This window comes from Rhinoderma darwinii, chromosome 5 (assembly GCF_050947455.1).
Source record: "Rhinoderma darwinii isolate aRhiDar2 chromosome 5, aRhiDar2.hap1, whole genome shotgun sequence".
Taxonomy (NCBI): domain Eukaryota; kingdom Metazoa; phylum Chordata; class Amphibia; order Anura; family Rhinodermatidae; genus Rhinoderma; species Rhinoderma darwinii.
Genome location: NC_134691.1, coordinates 234,901,190 through 234,920,575, shown reverse-complemented (window position 1 = coordinate 234,920,575; position 19,386 = coordinate 234,901,190). Strand labels below are relative to the sequence as shown.

General features: G+C 41.4%; 1 protein-coding gene across 3 annotated transcripts in view; it reads right to left on the bottom strand.

The window, feature by feature from the left end:
• GRB10 (growth factor receptor bound protein 10) overlaps nucleotides 1-6,585 on the bottom strand; it is a 439,832-nt gene extending 433,247 nt beyond the window's left edge. For 2 of the 3 annotated variants that reach the window (XM_075826992.1, XM_075826993.1), the window contains exon 1: nucleotides 6,423-6,585. The gene's annotated coding sequence lies outside the window, so the exon portion shown is untranslated. The remainder of the gene's footprint in view (nucleotides 1-6,422) is intronic. The other variant, XM_075826991.1, reaches the window with a different exon arrangement.
• Nucleotides 6,586-19,386: the final 12,801 nt, after the last annotated feature.

Here is a 19,386-nt window from a genome sequence, read left to right as displayed (position 1 = left end):
TTAGCAGCATCCAATGAATCTGGATAAAGCTGCTCTTTTGACCTATCTCCCCTGAGGAATTGTTTGGTCAGGAGGAAACGTGTTGGGAGGACATTAACCCCTTTAGGACACAGCCTGTTTTGGCCTTGTGGCACAGCAGATTTTTTTAAATCTGACATGTGTCACTTTATGTGGTAATAACTCTGGAATGCTTTCACCTATCCAAGCGATTCGGAGATTATTTTCTCGTGACATGTTGTACTTTATGTTAGTGAAAAAATTTGGTCGATAAATTCAATATTTATTTGTGAAAAACGTCAAATTTTAGCAAAAATTTGCAAAAATTACCATTTTTCTAAATTTAAATGTGTTTGCTTGTAAAACAGATAGTAATACCACACAAAATAGTTACTAGTTAACAGCCCCCATATGTCTACTTTATGTGTGCATCATTTTTTTTCATGTACTTTTATTTTTCTAGGACGTTACAAGGCTTAGAACTTTAGCAGCAATTTTTCATATTTTCAAGAAAATGTCAATAGGCCATTTTTTCAGGGACCAGTTCAGTTCTGAAGTGGCTTTGAGGGCCTTCTATATTAGAATCCCCCAATAAATCACCCCATTTTGAAAACTGCACCCCTCAAAGTATTCAAAACCACATTCAGAAAGTATTTTAACCCTTTAGGTGTTTCACAGGCAAAGTAGAGGTGAAATTTACAAATTTCATTTTTTTTGCCGCAATTCATTTGTAATAAAAAAAATAATCTGTAACAGAAGGTTTTACCAGAGAAACGTACTCAATATTTATTGCCCAGATTCTGCAGATTTTAGAAATATCCAACATGTGGCCCTAGTGTCCTAATGGACTGAAACACAGGCCTCCGAAGCAAAGGAGCAGCTAGTGGATTTTAGGCACCATGTCAGGTTTGAGGAGGTCTTGTGGTACCTAAACAGTCGAAACCCCCCAAATGTGACCCCATTTTGGAAACTACACCCCTCAAGGCATTTTTCTAGGGGTATAGTTAGCTCTAAAAAAGATCCTGTGGGGTCAAAATGCTAAGGTGACCAAAAAAAACCAACAATTTTGGCACTTTCAATTCTTTATTTCTTACAGCGTTCACCGTGCGCAATAAATTAAGTTTTACTTTATTCTGCCGGTCGGTACGATTATGGCGATACCATATGTGTACAGTTTTTTTAAAAGTTTTGCAGCGTTAGCACAATAAAATAAAGTTTCTATAAAATAAATTTATTTTCTGGGACATGCTATTCTGAGCCGTAACTTTTTTATTTTTTTGTCAAAAAAGCTGTGGGAGGTCTTGTTTTTTGCAGGACGGGTTGTAGTTTTTATTGGTACGATTTTGGGGTAAATGAGACTTTTTGATCACTTTTTATTCTATATCTTGGGAGGGGTGGTGACCAAGATATAGCGATGCGGACATAGTTTTCCGTTTATTTTGTTTGCGGCGTTCACCGTGCGGAAAAATTAACATTATAGTTTCATAGATTGGGTCGTTACGAACACGGTGATACCAAATATGTGTACTTTTTTTTTTAACGTTTTCATTTTTTCCCTATAATAAATGACTTATTATAGGAGAACAAAAACCTATTTTTACACTTTTATAAAACATTTTTATTAACTTTTTACACTTTCTTTTTTTGACCTGCAGCTCTGATCGCTGCTAGTATACATTTCACTACCTAGGTAGTGTAACGTATTCCAACTGTCAGCATGACGTCACAGTCACTCAGAGGCTGATCCTCATAGGCTGACATACATGGCAGACCTGGGGGCCGTTGTCTGGCCCCCGGGTGCCATCACAAGCATCAGAAGCCCCCATGATCGCATGGGGGCTGCTGATGCGCTACAAACCCGCTACATGCGGAGATCGAAATCGAGCCCCGCATGTAACGGGTTAATTGCCGAAATCAGCGGCGATGAGCCGCTGATCGGCAATACTGGAGTGTCAGCTGTCGGGGACAGCTGATCTCCAAGTTCCCGATGCACACTGTCGCCGACAGTGTGCCATCGGGAACGACACAGTGACTTCCTGTCACTCTGACAGGAAGCCCATCATGACCAGCCGAAGGTTGGTCCTGATGGGCTTCCGTCCATGGCAGACCCGGAAGCCATTGTTTGGCTTCCGTTTGCCATAGTAACTATCGGCAAACCCCGCGATTTCGGACCGGGGTCTGCCGATATGTTAGAAACCCCCAACAGTTAGCGATTGCACATGATCGCCGAATTTAAGGGGTTAATTCGCCGAAACCAGCGGCAAAGGACCGCTGGTCGGCAAGAGTGGAGTGTCAGCTGTCGGCGACCGTGTGCACCGGGAAAAACTCAGTAACTGTACGTCCTTGTGCGCTAAGACACTGGCAGCAGGGACGTACAGTTGCGTCCTGGTGCGTCTAGGGGTTAATTTACTATTTGTCATTGAAAAGAGGTTTGCCACTCTTGGCATTTGACAGAAATGGAGGACTATTAACACCAAAAAAAAGGGGTAGGAGGGCAACAGTCCCTAAATCTCCATATTACTTCTAAATGTCATTTATGCAAGACAAATAAAACAACAAATGTTGGGGAAACCTCCAGAAAAGATAAAGAATACAGATTAATAACCCTTAGAGGTGGACAATTTGCGGTCTTACAAAATCTCATGAAAATGCATATCATAAAAAGTATATGAAAAAATGCATGTATAATTGGCATATGACATCTCTACGTATATATGTTTTTTTACTTCATAAATGCTCTTAAAGAAAATATAGTAAAAGTTATATTTTATATTTCCCCAATATTACGGAGAACGAAATAAAAAAATTATTGTTGTCCAGGTGGTGGACTTTGAATAAATTTTGATGGTATTATTTAAAAGCATCTAATTTCCTGCAAAATTGCACCGACGATGATGCACGTGTGTATAAAGTGCCGAGTGGCTTTGACAAATCTGAGAGGAGTCTATTTTTAGAAAATAGAGGTATGACGATTTAATATGATTCTATAATTTGATCACTTCGGTTTCATTTGTAAATGTCAAAAACGTGAACATTGCCCTGGCTACTAGAGGTGCGGATGGTCCAAAACACGAATGAGCAGGTAAATACTGGGCAAACTAGCAGCTAGACTGCCATAAGAGCAAACCACTGCAAAGGTCAAAAAAATAAAAATTTTGAAAATTGCATGCGGTCTTTAACCCCTTAGAGACCGACCAGGCCAATTTGAGTTTCAGTTTAGTTTTTTCCTCCCTGCCTTCCAGAAGCCATAACTTTTTTTCTTAGTCGACAGCCATATGAGGACTTCTTTGCAGGTCAAGTTGAAGTTTTTCATGGAACCATTTATTGTATCGCATAATGTAATGGGAAGCTGAAAAAATATTTGTGGGGTGAAATGGGGAAAAAAAAACAGCGATTACGCAATTATTTTTTGGGGGGGGGGTTTTACGGCATCAATCAGGCGGTAAAAACTACTTACTCTACAGGTTGATCCGATTACAGCAATACCAAATTTGTTTTGTTTTATGTTTCACCACTTTTTAAAAAAGAAAACTATCTGCTAGAAAACAAACATGTTTTGCGTCATATTCTGAGAACCATAACTATTTTTCCATCAATTTAGCGGTGTGAGGGCTTACATTTTGCGGGGCTAGCTGTAGCTTTCACAGATGCCATTTTGGGGTACATGCCACTTTTTATTCTATTTTTTTTGGAGAGCTATGGTGACCAAAAAACAGCAATTTTCATGTTTTATGTATATATTTTTATGGTCTCAACTATATTGTGATAGTTCGGACTTTCACGGACACGGCGATACCAGTTAACTTATTTTATAACATTGCTTTAGGGGAAAAAGTTTTTTTTTTTTTAACTTGATATTTTTTTATTTTTTTGAACATTATAAAAGACTAACTTTTTTTAACTTTTTTTATTAGTCTCCATAAGGAACTTAAACCAGCGATCACTTGCATGATACACTGCAATACTAATGTATTGCAGTAGATCAGGATACTGACAAGTCGCCCTTGAACCGCTGCCAGATGGAGGGCTTCAAAGATGGCAGACATGGCACACCATTAGGCCCTCAGTCTGCCATAACCTTAGTCACCGGCCGATCCCATTGCGGGGGGCGTGATGGCGTGTTTGAGCGGGTGCTGCCCTGATTCTAACAGTTTAAATGCTGTGGTTGCAATTGACTGCGGCATTTAAGGTGTTGGACAGAATCAAAGTGATCTTTGATTCTGCCCATTGCAGCGAGGTGTTGGCTGTATAACAGCCGTCACCAGCTCAATACTTCCCCTTAACGGCTGTCATGTACGTGACATGTCATTAATGGGTTAATCTACTATATGGTATATAACCTCATTTGCTGCTCCGTTTAAAGGCTACATTCACAAAATCTGCAGTTTTTCACATCCGAGGTGCACCCATGCGGGTCTTATTATATAGACTAGAGTCTAAGGAGGGATGCGTGAAAATGCAACCAAAATTGGACATGTCCTATTTTTTTCACAGACCCTTTACATGCTCCGTTGAAACGGTCATGTGAACAGCCCCATTTGAAAACATGAGCCCGTGTAACGGCCGATTGACGACCGTCACACGGACGAGATACACGCTCGTCTGAATGAGCCCTTAAATGTGGTTTTCAAAACAAGTCTATTTTATGACGTGCAGACGTGATCGCCAAAATGTTGGCCACTGTTGGCTTACCGTCAGGGTAATATGTGTTAGTAACAGAAGCTAGGCAGAAAAACCACAATTTAAGGCAACTTTCACACAGCAATCAGTATTTGTAAGCCAAAACCAGAAGCGCCACAGAAGAAGTGCCAATCTTTCCACTATACTTATGCTCCATTCCTAGTTTTGGCTTACAAATAAGGATGCAAAATACGGACCAAAATACTGCCGTGTGAAAGTGGCCAAAAGTAATAATCCTGGATATATCACCAGGAAAAGAAGTCTTCGAAGTGGTGGTGCTCCAACGCAGTACCAAGTCACAGGACAACTTCACTTACCACGTCCAGTCTGTGCTCCCGACACAAAACAGCGTACAGCCTCACACCAGTCCGGTAATAACCGGTAAAGGTCTGCATCTCTGGACAAGAGGGGTGGTACCCAAGGCTTCAATCCCCATGTATTGGGGGAGGGGGGGAACCGCTCCTTACATCTCATGTTGGTGTAAACACGGATGGGACAGGTTGGATTTTTACCAAGATAAGAAATGCCAGAGGTGCCCGTTACCCGCTTATTTTTCTCTTGAAAGAAATACTATGCAGCTTAGCACCTATCTAAACTTGGTACCCAGTAAACTGCAGTGGGGGGGGGGGGCCGCAAGAACTGAAAAAGTGCAGCTTACAAACGCAGTGTGAATAGAGCATATAAAATTGCATTCCCTCATGTAACATCTGGCTGTGGACGCAGGCAAATAACGACCAGTTTCCACTGAAGCACGCAGCCTATTGTCCCTAGGTTTCATCTGTGGTACTACTTTATTGTATCATTACCGAATCTACGGGCAGCCTTCCACAAGTCCCAGAACGGTTGCCACATGCAAGGACAAGTGGCCAGAACACAGATAGTCGCCCTAAACAAGCAGCACACGTTTGTGATGAGCCTCGCCTTTCACGTGCTACTTGTATATTTCATGGCACCAGCTCATGTGGCCAGTGCCCTCCTCTCACCCCCCTCTATAGGGCACTGAGGAGACTTGGCAGCCAGGACAACCATTGAACTTACTTAAAATAAACTATTTGGGATGAGACCCCTAATAGTCTTCCTTTCCCCTAAAAATAGTGACAGAATTCTACAACCTCAACCCTCTGGTTGCTCAGGGAGGGGAGGAGAATTGGAGAACCTGAGGGAGAGAGCGAGGGGCTACTGGGTCAGCCACAAGAAGAGTGTAAACAAGTGAACTTCATACTCCCCTCCACCACCAAATTCTAGTGACACAGCCAACAGCCTGCGCTCCCGCCTCCCCGTTCCTCAGCGAACATTGCAGGAGTCGATTACAGAGGGGCAGTGTGCGGCTCTCGGGAAACTCGTTCTACGTTGCTGCTCTTCCAATTGGCACAAACGCCACACGGTACCGACACAGTGGCAGCACCGAGAGCTTATCACGCCTAGAGGCAGCCGTGCAGAAGGGATCGCACACGTGGAGAGGGCAGCGCCGTTACCAGATGCTGCTACACGGACTTTTCCTAAAAAGCTGAAGCTGGCAGCTGTCACCAAGGTCAGCACACGTCCTAACCGTGAGGAGGCTGAAGCGACAGGCGCTATGTGAATGGGAAAAACGCTGCTGTGAGGAGAACCGCACGTCCACACCAAATAAAGCTACCCACTGACCGGCCTACAGACTCCAGCACGCAGTATGAGTGCCGACATCCCAGTAGTACACAGGACTCCCCTCTACACAAACTTGAGCGCACACCGTTAACGAACAGTACCTGCTGGAGGGCTGGTGTCCGGTGGGCCCGGGTGTCTCGGAGGAGTCTTCACCCAAAGCTCTTCCAGCACTTTACACTTCTTGTGCCCAACTCCAGCTAGCGCCAGCAGACACCATACAATGCTCCTACAGTACAGCTCTTCCCAATGTAAGCAGAACACCGCTGCCAGTCACCACAATCCGTATCGCGGAGGTTGTGCGTGTATATTATCCCATGGAATCCGCGCTGCAGAATGCTCTCATGTGGGGCTGTGCACTGCTAGACTCAGCTGACTCCCGAACTCAGGATGCAATCCAGCCACCTCCCCCCCGCTCCCAGCACCGGGGCCTTATAAACCCTCCCTCCCCTCTCAGCTCACTACTAAATCGGGAGCGAGCAAGGGGGTGGGAAGTTCAGTGCACAAGACAGGGCAAGGGGAGCAGGGAGAAGCTGCCAGCCCCTGGAAGGACAGGACGCATTGTTAACGCCGGGAACAGGGCTGAAGGAATGGGTATGAACGTCTCAGAGCAGCACATACCTAGGAGAGCCAGTCCAGACACCCACCCTGGACAGAAAGTTCAGCGTGTTTCATGTTGTCAGAACTATGGCATATACAGGAGTGCAGGAACTGGCAAAATCTATAACCGGTTGTGTGATACCCTATATTGCCATTAAGTATAATGTATGTTCACATGCAAATGCAAATTACGGCGCTGTTTTCAGGCGAAAACTGCTCCTGAATTTCAGACGTTTTTGCAAGTGCTCGCGTTTTTTGTGGCGTCTTTTACGGACGTTATTGGAGCTGTTTTTCATTGGAATAAAAAAAACAAAAACCTCCACGTCCTATTGAAATCAATGGAAGGTGATTTTGGGCGTCTTTTTGGTGCAGTTTCCGCGTCAAAAAACACGCCAAAAGATTTTGTGTAAACTGGGCCTAAGGTGCACCTCTGTTTGAGAGGCACTGCATTAGGGCTTGTCCACACGTAATGGAATTGCTGCCAATTTTCTGTCCGGAATTCCGGATGGAAAATACGCAGCAGTAAACAGTAGCGGCAAAGTGGGTGAGATTTAACAAATCTCATCCACGCTGCGTAATATTCACGTGCAGATATTCACCTGCGGTGTATGTTTTTCCGTACCGCAGCGAATCAATTACTGCTATGGAAAATGGACTGAATTGCTGCGAGATATCACCATCTCCTAGCATTGGAAAAAAAAACGCAGCAAAATCTGCACCATCTACTGCAGTAAAAAAAACGCAGGAAATGGTGCAGAATTTCCGTGGAATTGCTGCAGAAATTTGCTGCAGCAATACTGTTGTGTGGACAAGCCCTTAGACTGTGGGGGAAAGTTGAGAAAAGTTCATGGCTTTTTTTTTTTTTCTCCACAAGAATCAAGCTCCGTTCATAATTACGATAACAGTACCAAGCACAGTAAATACGTATGGTGCAAAAACTAAGCTCAGTATATAATGACCGTACCAGAATCAAGCACAGTAAATAAGTACGGTACAAGAACTAAGCTCCGTTCATAATTATGATTCCAGCACCAAGCACGGTAAATACGTATGGTGCCAAAACTAAGCTCAGTATATAATGACAGTACCAGAATCAAGCACAGTAAATAAGTACAGTTCAAGAACGAAACTCACTTCATAATTACCATACCCGTGGCGTATGGTACAGTAAATACGTATAGTACAAAAACAAATCTTCGTATATAATTACAGTACCAGAACAAAGCACAGTAAATAAGTACGATACAAGAGCTAAGCTCACTTCATAAATACAGCACCACAACCAAGGATAGCAAATAAATATGATAACAGAATAACCTCAATGAATAAAAATGGCACCTAAGCACAGTATATAAATACGGTACCAGAACAAAGCTCAGTACATAAATACAGCACCAGAACAAAGCTCATTGCATAAATGTTGAATCAGAACCAAGCTCAATTCATAAATATTGTACTAAAACTAAGTATAGTAAATAAATACAGCACCACAACCAAGGATAGCAAATAAATATGATACCAGAATAACCTCAATTAATAAAAATGGCACCTAAGCACAGTATATAAATACGGTACCAGAACCAAGCTCAGTACATAAATACAGCACCAGAACAAAACTCTGTACATTAATACAGTACCAGAACAAAACTACATTAATACAGTACCAGAACCAAGCTCAATTCATAAATATGGTACTAAAACTAAGTATAGTAAATAAATACGGTACCAGAACCAAGCTTGGTACTTAACCCCTTCCCTCTTTAGCCACTTTTGACCTTCCTGAGCCTCGTTTTTCAAATCTGACATGTTTCACTTTATGTGGTAATAACGTTGAAATGCTTTCACCTATCCGGGCGATTCTGAGATTGTTTTCTCGTGACACATTGGACTTTAAGATAGTGGTAAAATTTGGTCGATACATTCAATATTTAATTGTGAAAAACACGAAAATATAGTGAAAAATTGCAAAAATTAGCATTTTTCTCAATTTAAATGTATCTGCTTGTAAGACAGGCAGTTATACCACACAAAATTGTTGCTAATTAACATCCCCCATATGTCTACTTTAGATTGGCATCGTTTTTTGAACATCCTTTTATTTTTCTATGACCTCACAAGGCTTAGAACTTTAGCAGCAATTTGTCACATTTTCAAGAAAATTTCAAAAGGCTATTTTTACAGAGGCCAGTTCAGTTGTGAAATGGTTTTGAGGGCCTTATATATTAGAAACCCCCAAAAAGTCACCCCATTTTAAAAACTTCACCCCTCAAAGTATTCAAAACAGCTTTTAGAAAATGTCTTAACCATTTACACATTTCACAGGAATTAAAGCAAAGTAGAGATGAAATTTACAAATTTCATATTTTTTTGCAGAAATAAATTTTTAATACAATTTTTTTTATAACACAGAAGGTTTTACCAGCGAAATGCAACTCAATATTTGTTGCCCAGTTTCTGCAGTTTTAGGAAATATCCCACATGTGGCCGTAGCGTGCTACTGGACTGAAGCACCGGCCTCAGAAGCAAAAGAGCACCTAGTGGATTTTGGGGCCTTATTTCTGTTAGAATATATTTTAGGCACCATGTCAGGTTTGAAGGGCTCTTGCGGTGCCAAAACAGTGAAAATCCCCCAAAAGTGACCCCATCTGGGAAAGACACCTCAAGGAAATTATCTAGGGGTGTAGTGAGCATTTTGACCGCACAGGTTTTTTACAGAAATTATTGGAAGTAGGCCGTGAAAATTAAAATCAACATTTCTTCAAAGAAAATGTAGGTTTAGCGATTTTTGCTTTCATTTCCACAAGGACTAAAGGAGAAAAAGCATCGCAAAATTTGTAAAGCAATTTCTCCCGAGTAAAACACTACCCACATGTGGTAATAAATGGATATTTGGACACACGGCAGGGCTTAGAAGGGAAAGAGCGCCATTTGGCTTTTGGAGTCCACATTTAGCAGGAATGGTTTGCGGAGGCCATGTCACATTTACGAAGCCCCTGAGGAGACAAAACAGTGGAAACCCCACACAAGTGACCCCATTTTGGAGACTACACCCATTGAGGAAATTATCTAGGGGTATAGTGAGCGATTTGACCTCACAGTTTTTTTGCAGAAAATATTGGAAGTAGGCCCTGAAAATAATAATCAACATTTTTTCAAAAAAAATCTAGGTTTAGCTAATTTTTTCTCATTTCCAGAAGGACTGAAGGAGAAAAAGCACCACAAAATTTGTAAAGCAATTTCTCCCGAGTAAAACAATACCCCACATGTGGTAATAAACGGCTGTTTGGACACACGGCAGGGCTTAGAAGGGAAAGAGCACTATTTGGCTTTTTGAGATCACATTTAGCAGGAATGGTTTGCGGAGGCCAGGTCACATTTGCAAAGCCCCTGAGGGGACAAAACAATGAAAACGCCCAAAAAGGGACTCCATTTAGGAAACTACACCTCTTGAGGAATTCATCTAGGGGTGTAGTAAGCATTTTGACCCCACAGATGTTTCATAGAATTTATTAGAATTAGGCAGTGAAAATAAAAACAGTCCTTTTTCTTCAATAAGACGTAGCTTTAGCGCAAATTTTTTCATTTTCTCAACAAATAAAGGAAAAAAAGAACCCAAAATTTGTAAAGCAATTTCTCCCGAGTACGGCAATACCCCATATGTGGTCATAAACTGCTGTTTGGGCAAACGGCAGGGCTCAGAAGGAAAGGACCGCCATTTGGAGTGCAGATGTTGCTGGATTGGTTTCTGGGCGCCTGTGGGCCCAAAACAGTGGAAACCCCCCAGAAGTGACCCCATTTTGGAAACGACACCCCTCAATGCATTTACCAAGGGGTGTAGTAAGCATTTTAACCCTGCAGGTGTTTTGTAGAAATTAGTGTTCACTCGATGTTGCAGAGTGAAAATGGGATTTTCTTCCATAGATATGCCAATATGTGGTGCCCGGCTTGTGCCACAATAACAAGACAGCCCTCTAATTATTATGCGGTGTTTCCCGGTTTTAGAAACACCCTACATGTGGCCCTAATCTTTTGCCTGGACATATGACAGGGCTCAGGAGTGAAGAGTACCATGCGGAGTGGAGGCCTAATTTGGCTACATATAAAGTATTGGTTCACAATTGCAGAGGCTTTGATGTGAAATAATAAAAGAAACCCCTGAAAAGTGACCCCATTTTGGAAACTGCACCCCTCAAGGCATTTATTAAGAGGTGTAGTGAGCATTTTCACCCCACGTGTCTTTTCCATAAATGATTGCGCTGCCGAAGGTACAAATTAAAATTTTTCCCTAGATATGCCAATTCAGTGTCAAATATGTCGTGCCCAGCTTGTTAAAAATTGTTAAAAGGGTTCTCCCGGGTATGGTGATGCCATATATGTGGAAGTAAACTGCTCTTTGGGCACACTGTAGGGCTCAGATGGGTGGGAGCGCATTTGGGTTTTGGAGCGTGGAATTTGCTTGGTAATAGTTTTGTGTTTCAGTTTATAATGTGGGGGCATATCTGAGCTGGGCAGAGTACATCAGGGGCATAGTCAGGTGGTATAATAATAAGGTAAAAAAAATAATAAAATGATCCATAGATGTGTGTTACGCTGTGATCGATCCTTTCTGCACAGGCCGGAGTCGCACTGATATATGGCGTCCTTCCTTATTCCCCTTTTGGTCCACACTCCGCACCTTTGCAGTTTGGGGAATTTTGCCGGGAAAGCGTTGTCCTGGTATAATACGGGCACCGTCGCTTCCAGCGGATATGGTTGGGCCCTCCCCTTCCTGGTTCCCTAATTTTAGTGCCTTGATACATCGCCTTTTGAAACAGAAGAAACTTTCCCCTCGGGCCTTCACAACTGGATAATTTTCTTTCCTGAATTATTGGAGCCTTAACTTATTTTATTTTTTCATAGACGTAGTGGTATGAGGGCTCTTTTTTTACAGGACGAGCTGTAGCTTTTATTGGTACCATATTGGGGTAGAATCAACTTTTTGATCACTTGTTATCCTTTTTTTTGGGAGGCAAGGTGACAAAAAAAAAACTGAAATTCTGCCATAGTTTTTTTAGTTGTTTTTTTTTTATACAGCGTTCAACATGCGTTATAAACTACATGTTACCTTCATTCTGCGGGTCAGTACGATTCCGGCGATACCAAATTTATAGAACTTTTTTATAACTTTTTGCACAATAAAATTACTTTTGGAAAGAGAATGTATTTTTTCTGTCACCAAGTTGTGAGAGCCATAACTTTTAAATTTTTTTGTTGATGGAGCTGTGTGACGGCTTGTTTTTTGCGAGACGATGTATAGATTTTATCGGTACCATTTTTGGATACATACGACTTTTTGATCACTTTTTATTTCAATTTTTTTTGGAAGACCGTGACCAAAAAAACTGTAATTATGGCAGTGTTTTTGAGTTTTTTTTTTTACGGCGTTCACTGCGCTGGATAAATAACATAATATTTTTATAGTTTAGGTCGTTACGGTCGCAGCGATACCAAATATGTATGGCTTTATTAATTTTTTCTATAATGAATGACTTGATAAGTGAAAAAGGGCGATTTGTGTTTTGTGTTATTATTTGAAACTTTTATTGTATGTTTTACAACTTTTATTTTTACTTTTTTGACACTTTTTTTTTACACTTTTCTTTAGTCCCACTAGGGGACTTGAATGTCCAACTGTTTGTTTGATGTTCTAATACATTGCACTACCTATGTAGTGCAATGTATTGGAACTGTCAGTTGTTCACTGACAGCAAGCCGATCAGGCTCCGCCTCTGGGCGGGGCCTAATTAGCTTACGTAATGGCAGACAGGAGTCCATTGTTAGGGCTCCTGTTGCCATAGTAACAGTCGCCAGCCTTGCCATCGCATGGCAAGGCTGCCGATTTTTCTACAAACCTCTAGGATCACAATGGATCCCTGCATCGAAGGGGTTAATGCCAGGAATCGGAGCTAGCTCCGGTTCCTGGCGATAGATCGGGGTGTCCGCTGTAACATACAGCGGACACCCACTGCTGATGACGCCGGCTCAGCTTCTGAGCCGGAAGCTGAGGCGGCGCCATCTTGCCGATGGTACCGGAAGCCTCCTGGGCCCCGCCGACGACGGGGGCATAGGAGGATTCCGTTACAGGCTGATCGGGAGGTAATCATTAGCCCTCCGATCGCCTTTGCAGCCACCGGCAACCCAGCGATCACGTTGCTGGGGTGCCGGTGGCTATAAACTCCTCACATGCTGCGATCTCTATTGAACGCAGCATGTGAGGGGTTAATCGGTCGGATCGGAGGCTAGCTCCGGTCCTGGCCGATACCTCAGGGTGCCAGCTGTAACATACAGCTGTCACCCAGCGGTGATGTCGCTGGCTCAGCTCCTGAGCCTGCTTCATCTCCATGACGTACAGTAACGTCAAAAAGCGGTAAGACACTGTTTTTATTGACGTTAATATACGTGATCCGGCGGGAAGGGGTTAAATATATTAAAACAAAAACCTGGTATTTAAATTAATTCTATAAGTATTGTCATCTTATACACAACGAAACCATTTACTCACCAACCATTCCAGGACGTGTTGCGCTTGCACAACAGAGCTCAAATCGTGCGCTAGTTCAAGTTTGCGTTCCAGGGGATCCACGTGACCTGGAACGCAATCAAAACACACATGTTAGACCGGATATAAAATCCAGTAACACATGTCAGTTAGTCAACACAAGCCATGAATAAGGACGCAGGAGGCGTCTGAAACGCGTAGGCTCTCCATATCATTGAAACCTCTCCCTGCACTCCAGGATATTTTCCTATTGATCCTGTTTTAAAATGACCTAATAAAACTTGGAACAAGTTTCCGTTTTACCTACACCATCGCTGGATCCAATCCTTCCTTCTCGGCTGCCTTTCCATCGTGTGCCGACACGAGCACCCATGCGCGGTGAACAGTACAAGTCTACATACAAGGTGAGCTGGAGGTTTCCTCTTTTTCCTCTCAAGCCTTCGTCACCTTATGCCAGGTTGTGGAATCCCACAAATGCAATGGAAATAAAAAAAATTCTGGGCCTCACCATTAACGTGGGAATTATAAAAAAAACCTCTATTAGGTCATATTGGGCATCAAGCCCTATTCATGCCACCCCCATTTTTTCTGCCATTATGTCACGCAGCAGGTATGAAATACTTATGCGATTTCTCCAATTTAGTGACAACCTACAGGCACCCCCTTCCAGCGACAGAAGCCGTGACCGGCTGTATAAATTAAGGCCTTTGCTAAATTTTCTTAATTCCTCCTTTTTAGGAGCATATACCCCTGAACAAAATTTAGCAGTGGATGAATCGCTAATGAATTTTAAAGGGCGTCTCTCATTCCGCCAATTCATACCCTCAAAAAGTGCAAAATACGATGTAAAGATCTACAAATTATGTGAAAGCACTACTGGCTACACATGTGCGTTTAAGATCTACGAGGGTAAAGACAGTGAATTCAATCCACCAGGGTGCCCTCCAAATATTGGTACCACTGGTAAGATTGTGTGGGATTTAATTGGCCCTTTCCTACAAAAGGGGTATCATGTATACACTGACCGTTTTTATACCAGTGTGCCATTGTTTAGCGCCCTTCATTGTGCCAACACCGGAGCCTGTGGCACAATACGCAGGAATCGCAAAGGTTTCCCATGTCAACTTGTGGATAAAAAACTACAAAAGGGGGAGTCATGCACTTTTCAAATTGAGAAGATGCTGGCTTTAAAATTTCGTGACCGCGAGGACGTCTACATGATCAGCACTGTCCATTCAAGTGCAACAGAAACTGTTAGGGAACGTGGGGCCCCTGCAGATAGACAAAAGCCTGTGTGTGTGTCATCAACTATAACAAATTCATGGGTGGGGTAGATTTGTGCGACCAGATGTTACAACCTTATCTGATTAAAAGGAAAACCAGAACATGGTATAAGAAAGTGGCAATATACCTCATCCAGGTTGCCATGCACAATGCTGTTGTCCTGTACAAAAAATCAGCGGACAGGGCTACATTCTTTGAATTTCAGGAGAAAGTGATTGAAGATCTCCTATTTCAATCTGCAGACCAGAGAGTAGTCCATGAGTCAGAGGATGTACGCTGACTTGTTGAAAAACATTTTTTACACCCCATCCCTTCAACACCTAACCAAAAATACCCAAAAAAAACGGTGTCGGGTCTGCAGCAAACGAGGATAGCGAAGTGAGTCACGATATTATTGCTCCGCTTGTCGTTCCAACCCTGGTCTATGCATAAGTCCCTGTTTTGAAATCTATCATACCGTCACACATTACAAATTATTTTTTGTGAGCTATAAAAGTTAAAATGCAGGATTTATTTAGGATTTTATTTTTCTGTACACCTCCTTTTTTTTTTTTTAGGAAAGCAGCTTCGCTGTATATTTAGGAGATGCCAAAATTTAGGGTTCTTTTAGAGATTTCTTTTTTTTATCACTTTTTTTTAGGAGGGAGGGAAATATGCTTTTCTAGATTGAGTCATTTTGGGATATAACCCAGTTATAGAAAGTGGAATAAGGCCCTGAAATTCATTCCAGATAAAATTGTGCCCTGAAAGCTTTTTATTTCCTTTTCCGTTATGACTGTGTCCTGCCATAAATAGCTGTTACTGACTGGGGATACGGCATAATTTTTTCTTTTTATTCTGAGGATTTCTAATAAGCGAGCTGTTCCTTATCAATACACTATGGGCTTTATTACAGTTTTGTTCGGGTTTTTGGTGGACCTCTTACACTCGACGATACTTCTAGAAATAGCGACATTAATTTGGGGAGTAGTGGTCCTTTACTGTATCTATACATACGGTGTGGGACACTGCCCCTTTATATATTCTACAGGTGATTGGTTGTTTTGTGCACATGGCGGTTCCTACCTTGCCGGGCAGGGGCTTGTTATGGTGTACCGTGTCACTTGGCACATTCGTCCCTTATATAGGGATTGATGGAGTCTTTGAATAGTAAAGTCATTACAGCCCTACAAATTTTCCTTCATCCTGTGAACATGCTCTAGTTTTCCACATAGCTGGATACATTCTTCATCCTTTTTTTTGGATATATTGCCTTTTTCCGCCAACAGTTTAATACATTTTCCCACTCTAACTTACTATATATCAGAGCGGGTTGATATACATAATGTCTATGGACTGACATGATTGCAGGACAGCTGCTTTCTTAGCACAACATAGTCATAGGGTGTAGAAACTGTTAGGGACATATATTTCTCAATCTAGAAAAGTAGAATCCTCTCCTTTTCAACAAAAAGTTATAAAAACATGAAATCCACTTCACTTCTCCTTCTGTTTGTCCCCCAATGATGAGTATTCGGCATATTTCTTACACTAAGGCATACAATAGTAATACCTTTAAGGCGTACTTCACCAGTTGCATGCACTTTGTGATAAATATGTGATAAAAATGAACTATTTGAGGAAAAAAATAAATGTGTAATGGGGCCTGAAACATTTTCAAGCAAAATGTGTGTCCTGAAAGCCTACGGGTGCTCCCTTCATTTTGGGTCCTACCGTGTGTCCAGGAAACACATTAGGGCCACAATGGGGATATTTTTGAACACAGGAGAAGCAGGGTGATACATTTTCTGGTGCATTTCCTTATTCTCATGTCCTCTGTACAAGAAATCTGACCTTAAAATTACACATTTGTGAAAAAAAGTAAAATTAAATTTTCTTTCCACCTGCTTTGCATTAATTCCTGCGTAAACTGTGGGGTCAAAATACTTAGTACACACCTAGATGAATACCTTAAGGGGTCTAGTTTTCTAAATGGGGTCGTTTATGGGGAGTTACTATCATTCTGGTAGTTCAAAACCTCTCCAAATGTACAGTGGGGCCTAAAACATTTTCAAGCAAAATATGAGACCTGAATGCCTACGGTTGCTCCCTTCCTTTCGGGCCCTGCCGTGTGTCCAGGCAACGCATTAGAGTCACAATGTGGGCATTTTTGAAAACAGGAGAAACAGGGTGATAGATTTTGGGGTGTGTTTCTTCATTCTCATGGTCGCTTTACAAAGAAATCGGTCTTCAAAGTGATACTTTTATGAAAAAAGTGAAATTATATTTTTTTACGCCTGCTTTGCATGAATTCTTATAAAAACTGTGGGGTCAAAATACTTACAACACCCCTTAATAAATACCTTAAGGGGTGTAGTTTTCAAAATGGGGTCACTTGTGGGGGTTTCCACCATTCTGACACCTATGAGCCTCTGAAAACCTGGCTTGGTGCAGGAAAACAAAATGTACTTCAAAATTTAGAAATGATTACTAAATTTGTAAGTCTTCTAAATTGCTCCAAAAAAATTATTTTTTTCAAAAGTGCTCCCAAAATAGAGTAAAGAGATGGAAATATATATTTAATAAAAAAAATTGTACAGTATGTATGTACATATGTGACTTATTGCAGTTAAAAATAGGGAAAAATGATAATTTTTACAAAATTTCTTCAATTTTTCTATTTTTTCATTCATTTCCGCAAATCGTATCAGTCTACTTTTACCACTAAAATAAAGTACAACATGTGATGAAAAAACAATGTCAGAATTACTTGGATATTCAAAACTTTCGCAGAGTTATTCTCTGATAAAGTCAGACATACCAGATTTAACAAATCTGGCTTGGTCATTAAGGTCTTTTCAGGCCCGGTCATTAAGGGGTTAAATTGCTTCAACTCCTTATGATGTCAGCTCATATACATGTTGCTCAAAATTGGAGAAGGCTGTCACTTTCAATTACAGCTGTAAAAAATCGTATGAATAAAATTTTGGTTTATGAAAAACGTAATGCTGTTAGACAAGATACTGTAGCACAATTTGATAAGATTTGGTCCCCGTGGCTGCGAACTATAAGCTTTGCTTATTATCGAGACTTTGTGATTTGGACTACACCAGGGATGTTTCTATATCCACGCATGTCACTCCCTGCATTTCTAGGCATATGCCTTTTCTCTGCATGCTTCTTGTACCACAGACACCATGTTTATACTGTTCACTCTCCTTCCTCAGCGTTTCTGACCTATCTGTGTCCTTTTGTAAGTATGGCCTTTTTTTGTGGTTTTGTGTATATATGTCCCCTTGTTTTTATCTGTATGACCATGTTTATACTGTTTGTTTTTATGTAATTCTTTTAAATAATATACCAAGCTGGATATCGTTTATTTGACTTCCTGCGTGTCGCTTTCTCATCTACATATGTAAAATGCATATTGTATATCCAAATTCTGTTGTAATTCAATAAATTACTTTGAAACATAAAAAAGTTATGGATAAGCCTGGGCGAGTTTCTTCTGCAGCACCATCATTGCTTTGGATACGTCAAGGAACTTCTCTCGTAGGCCAGTATGCCATACAGTTTCATATTTTGTCTTCAGAACTTTGCTAGGATAATGAAGCTCTAGTAGCAACCTTTTTGGAGGGTCTGTTGGGGCTTATAAAAGATGAACATGCTGGGTGTGAATTACCTTCCATGCTAGATGATCTAATTTCTCTTGCTAACCAGATCAAAATCAGGTTCCATAACCGACTTAGAGAGTCTGAATGAGTTTGCCGGGTGTCCAGGTTAGCGCCCTGTTTATAAAGATGCCTAGTCCTGTACCTGTCACTCAAGAGGAACATATGCAGGTAGAAAGACTCTAGCTTTCTTTAGAGGACTGACCATGTAGACATACCAACAATCTATGTCTTTACTGTGGAGACATAGATCACTTCCTAGAAGATTGCCCTGTGAAACCGGGCAACTCAAGTGTTTAGGGCAAGCAAAAGAGGATGCCCTAGGCAAGTCTTCCTTCTTTTACAAAATTTCTATATCTGTCACATTGACACTTCCTGGATTTTACTACACAATACAAATCTTCTTCGATTCCGGGTCTGCAGGGAACTTCATTCAACAGTCTCTAGTCTCCCAATACCAGATTCCTGTAACAGCATTAAAAAAGGCCACTTTCAGTTTCTTCTGTGAATTCTGAAGTTCTTCCTTATTTTGTTTACTATATTACCTCTGCTTTTGTGACTCTGCAAGTAGCAGCACTTCATTTGGAACAAATAATTTTTTTCCTGTTAAGGTCCATTAGTCCTCTACTTTTGGGACTACCATTGCTTCAACTCCATAACCCCTTATTGATTGGAACTTTGGACAGATTACTCGATAGGGAGATCCGTACCATCATCATTGCAAGCCAGTTTTTCATTCATCTCAGTCTCATCAAGTTAATCAGTTGCTTAAAGGCCTGCCTAAGCCCTAAAACAAATTTTCTGATGTCTTCAATAAACAGCAAGCTGAATCACTTCCACCTCATAAACCCTATGTTTGCGCCTTAGACCTATATCCTGAATTTACACCTCCTCATGGCAGGTCTATCCTTTCTCTCTTCCTGAAACTGAGGCCATGTCTCAGTATGTGAAAGAAATTCTGGACCAAAGTTTCATATGAAAATCTTCATCCCCAGT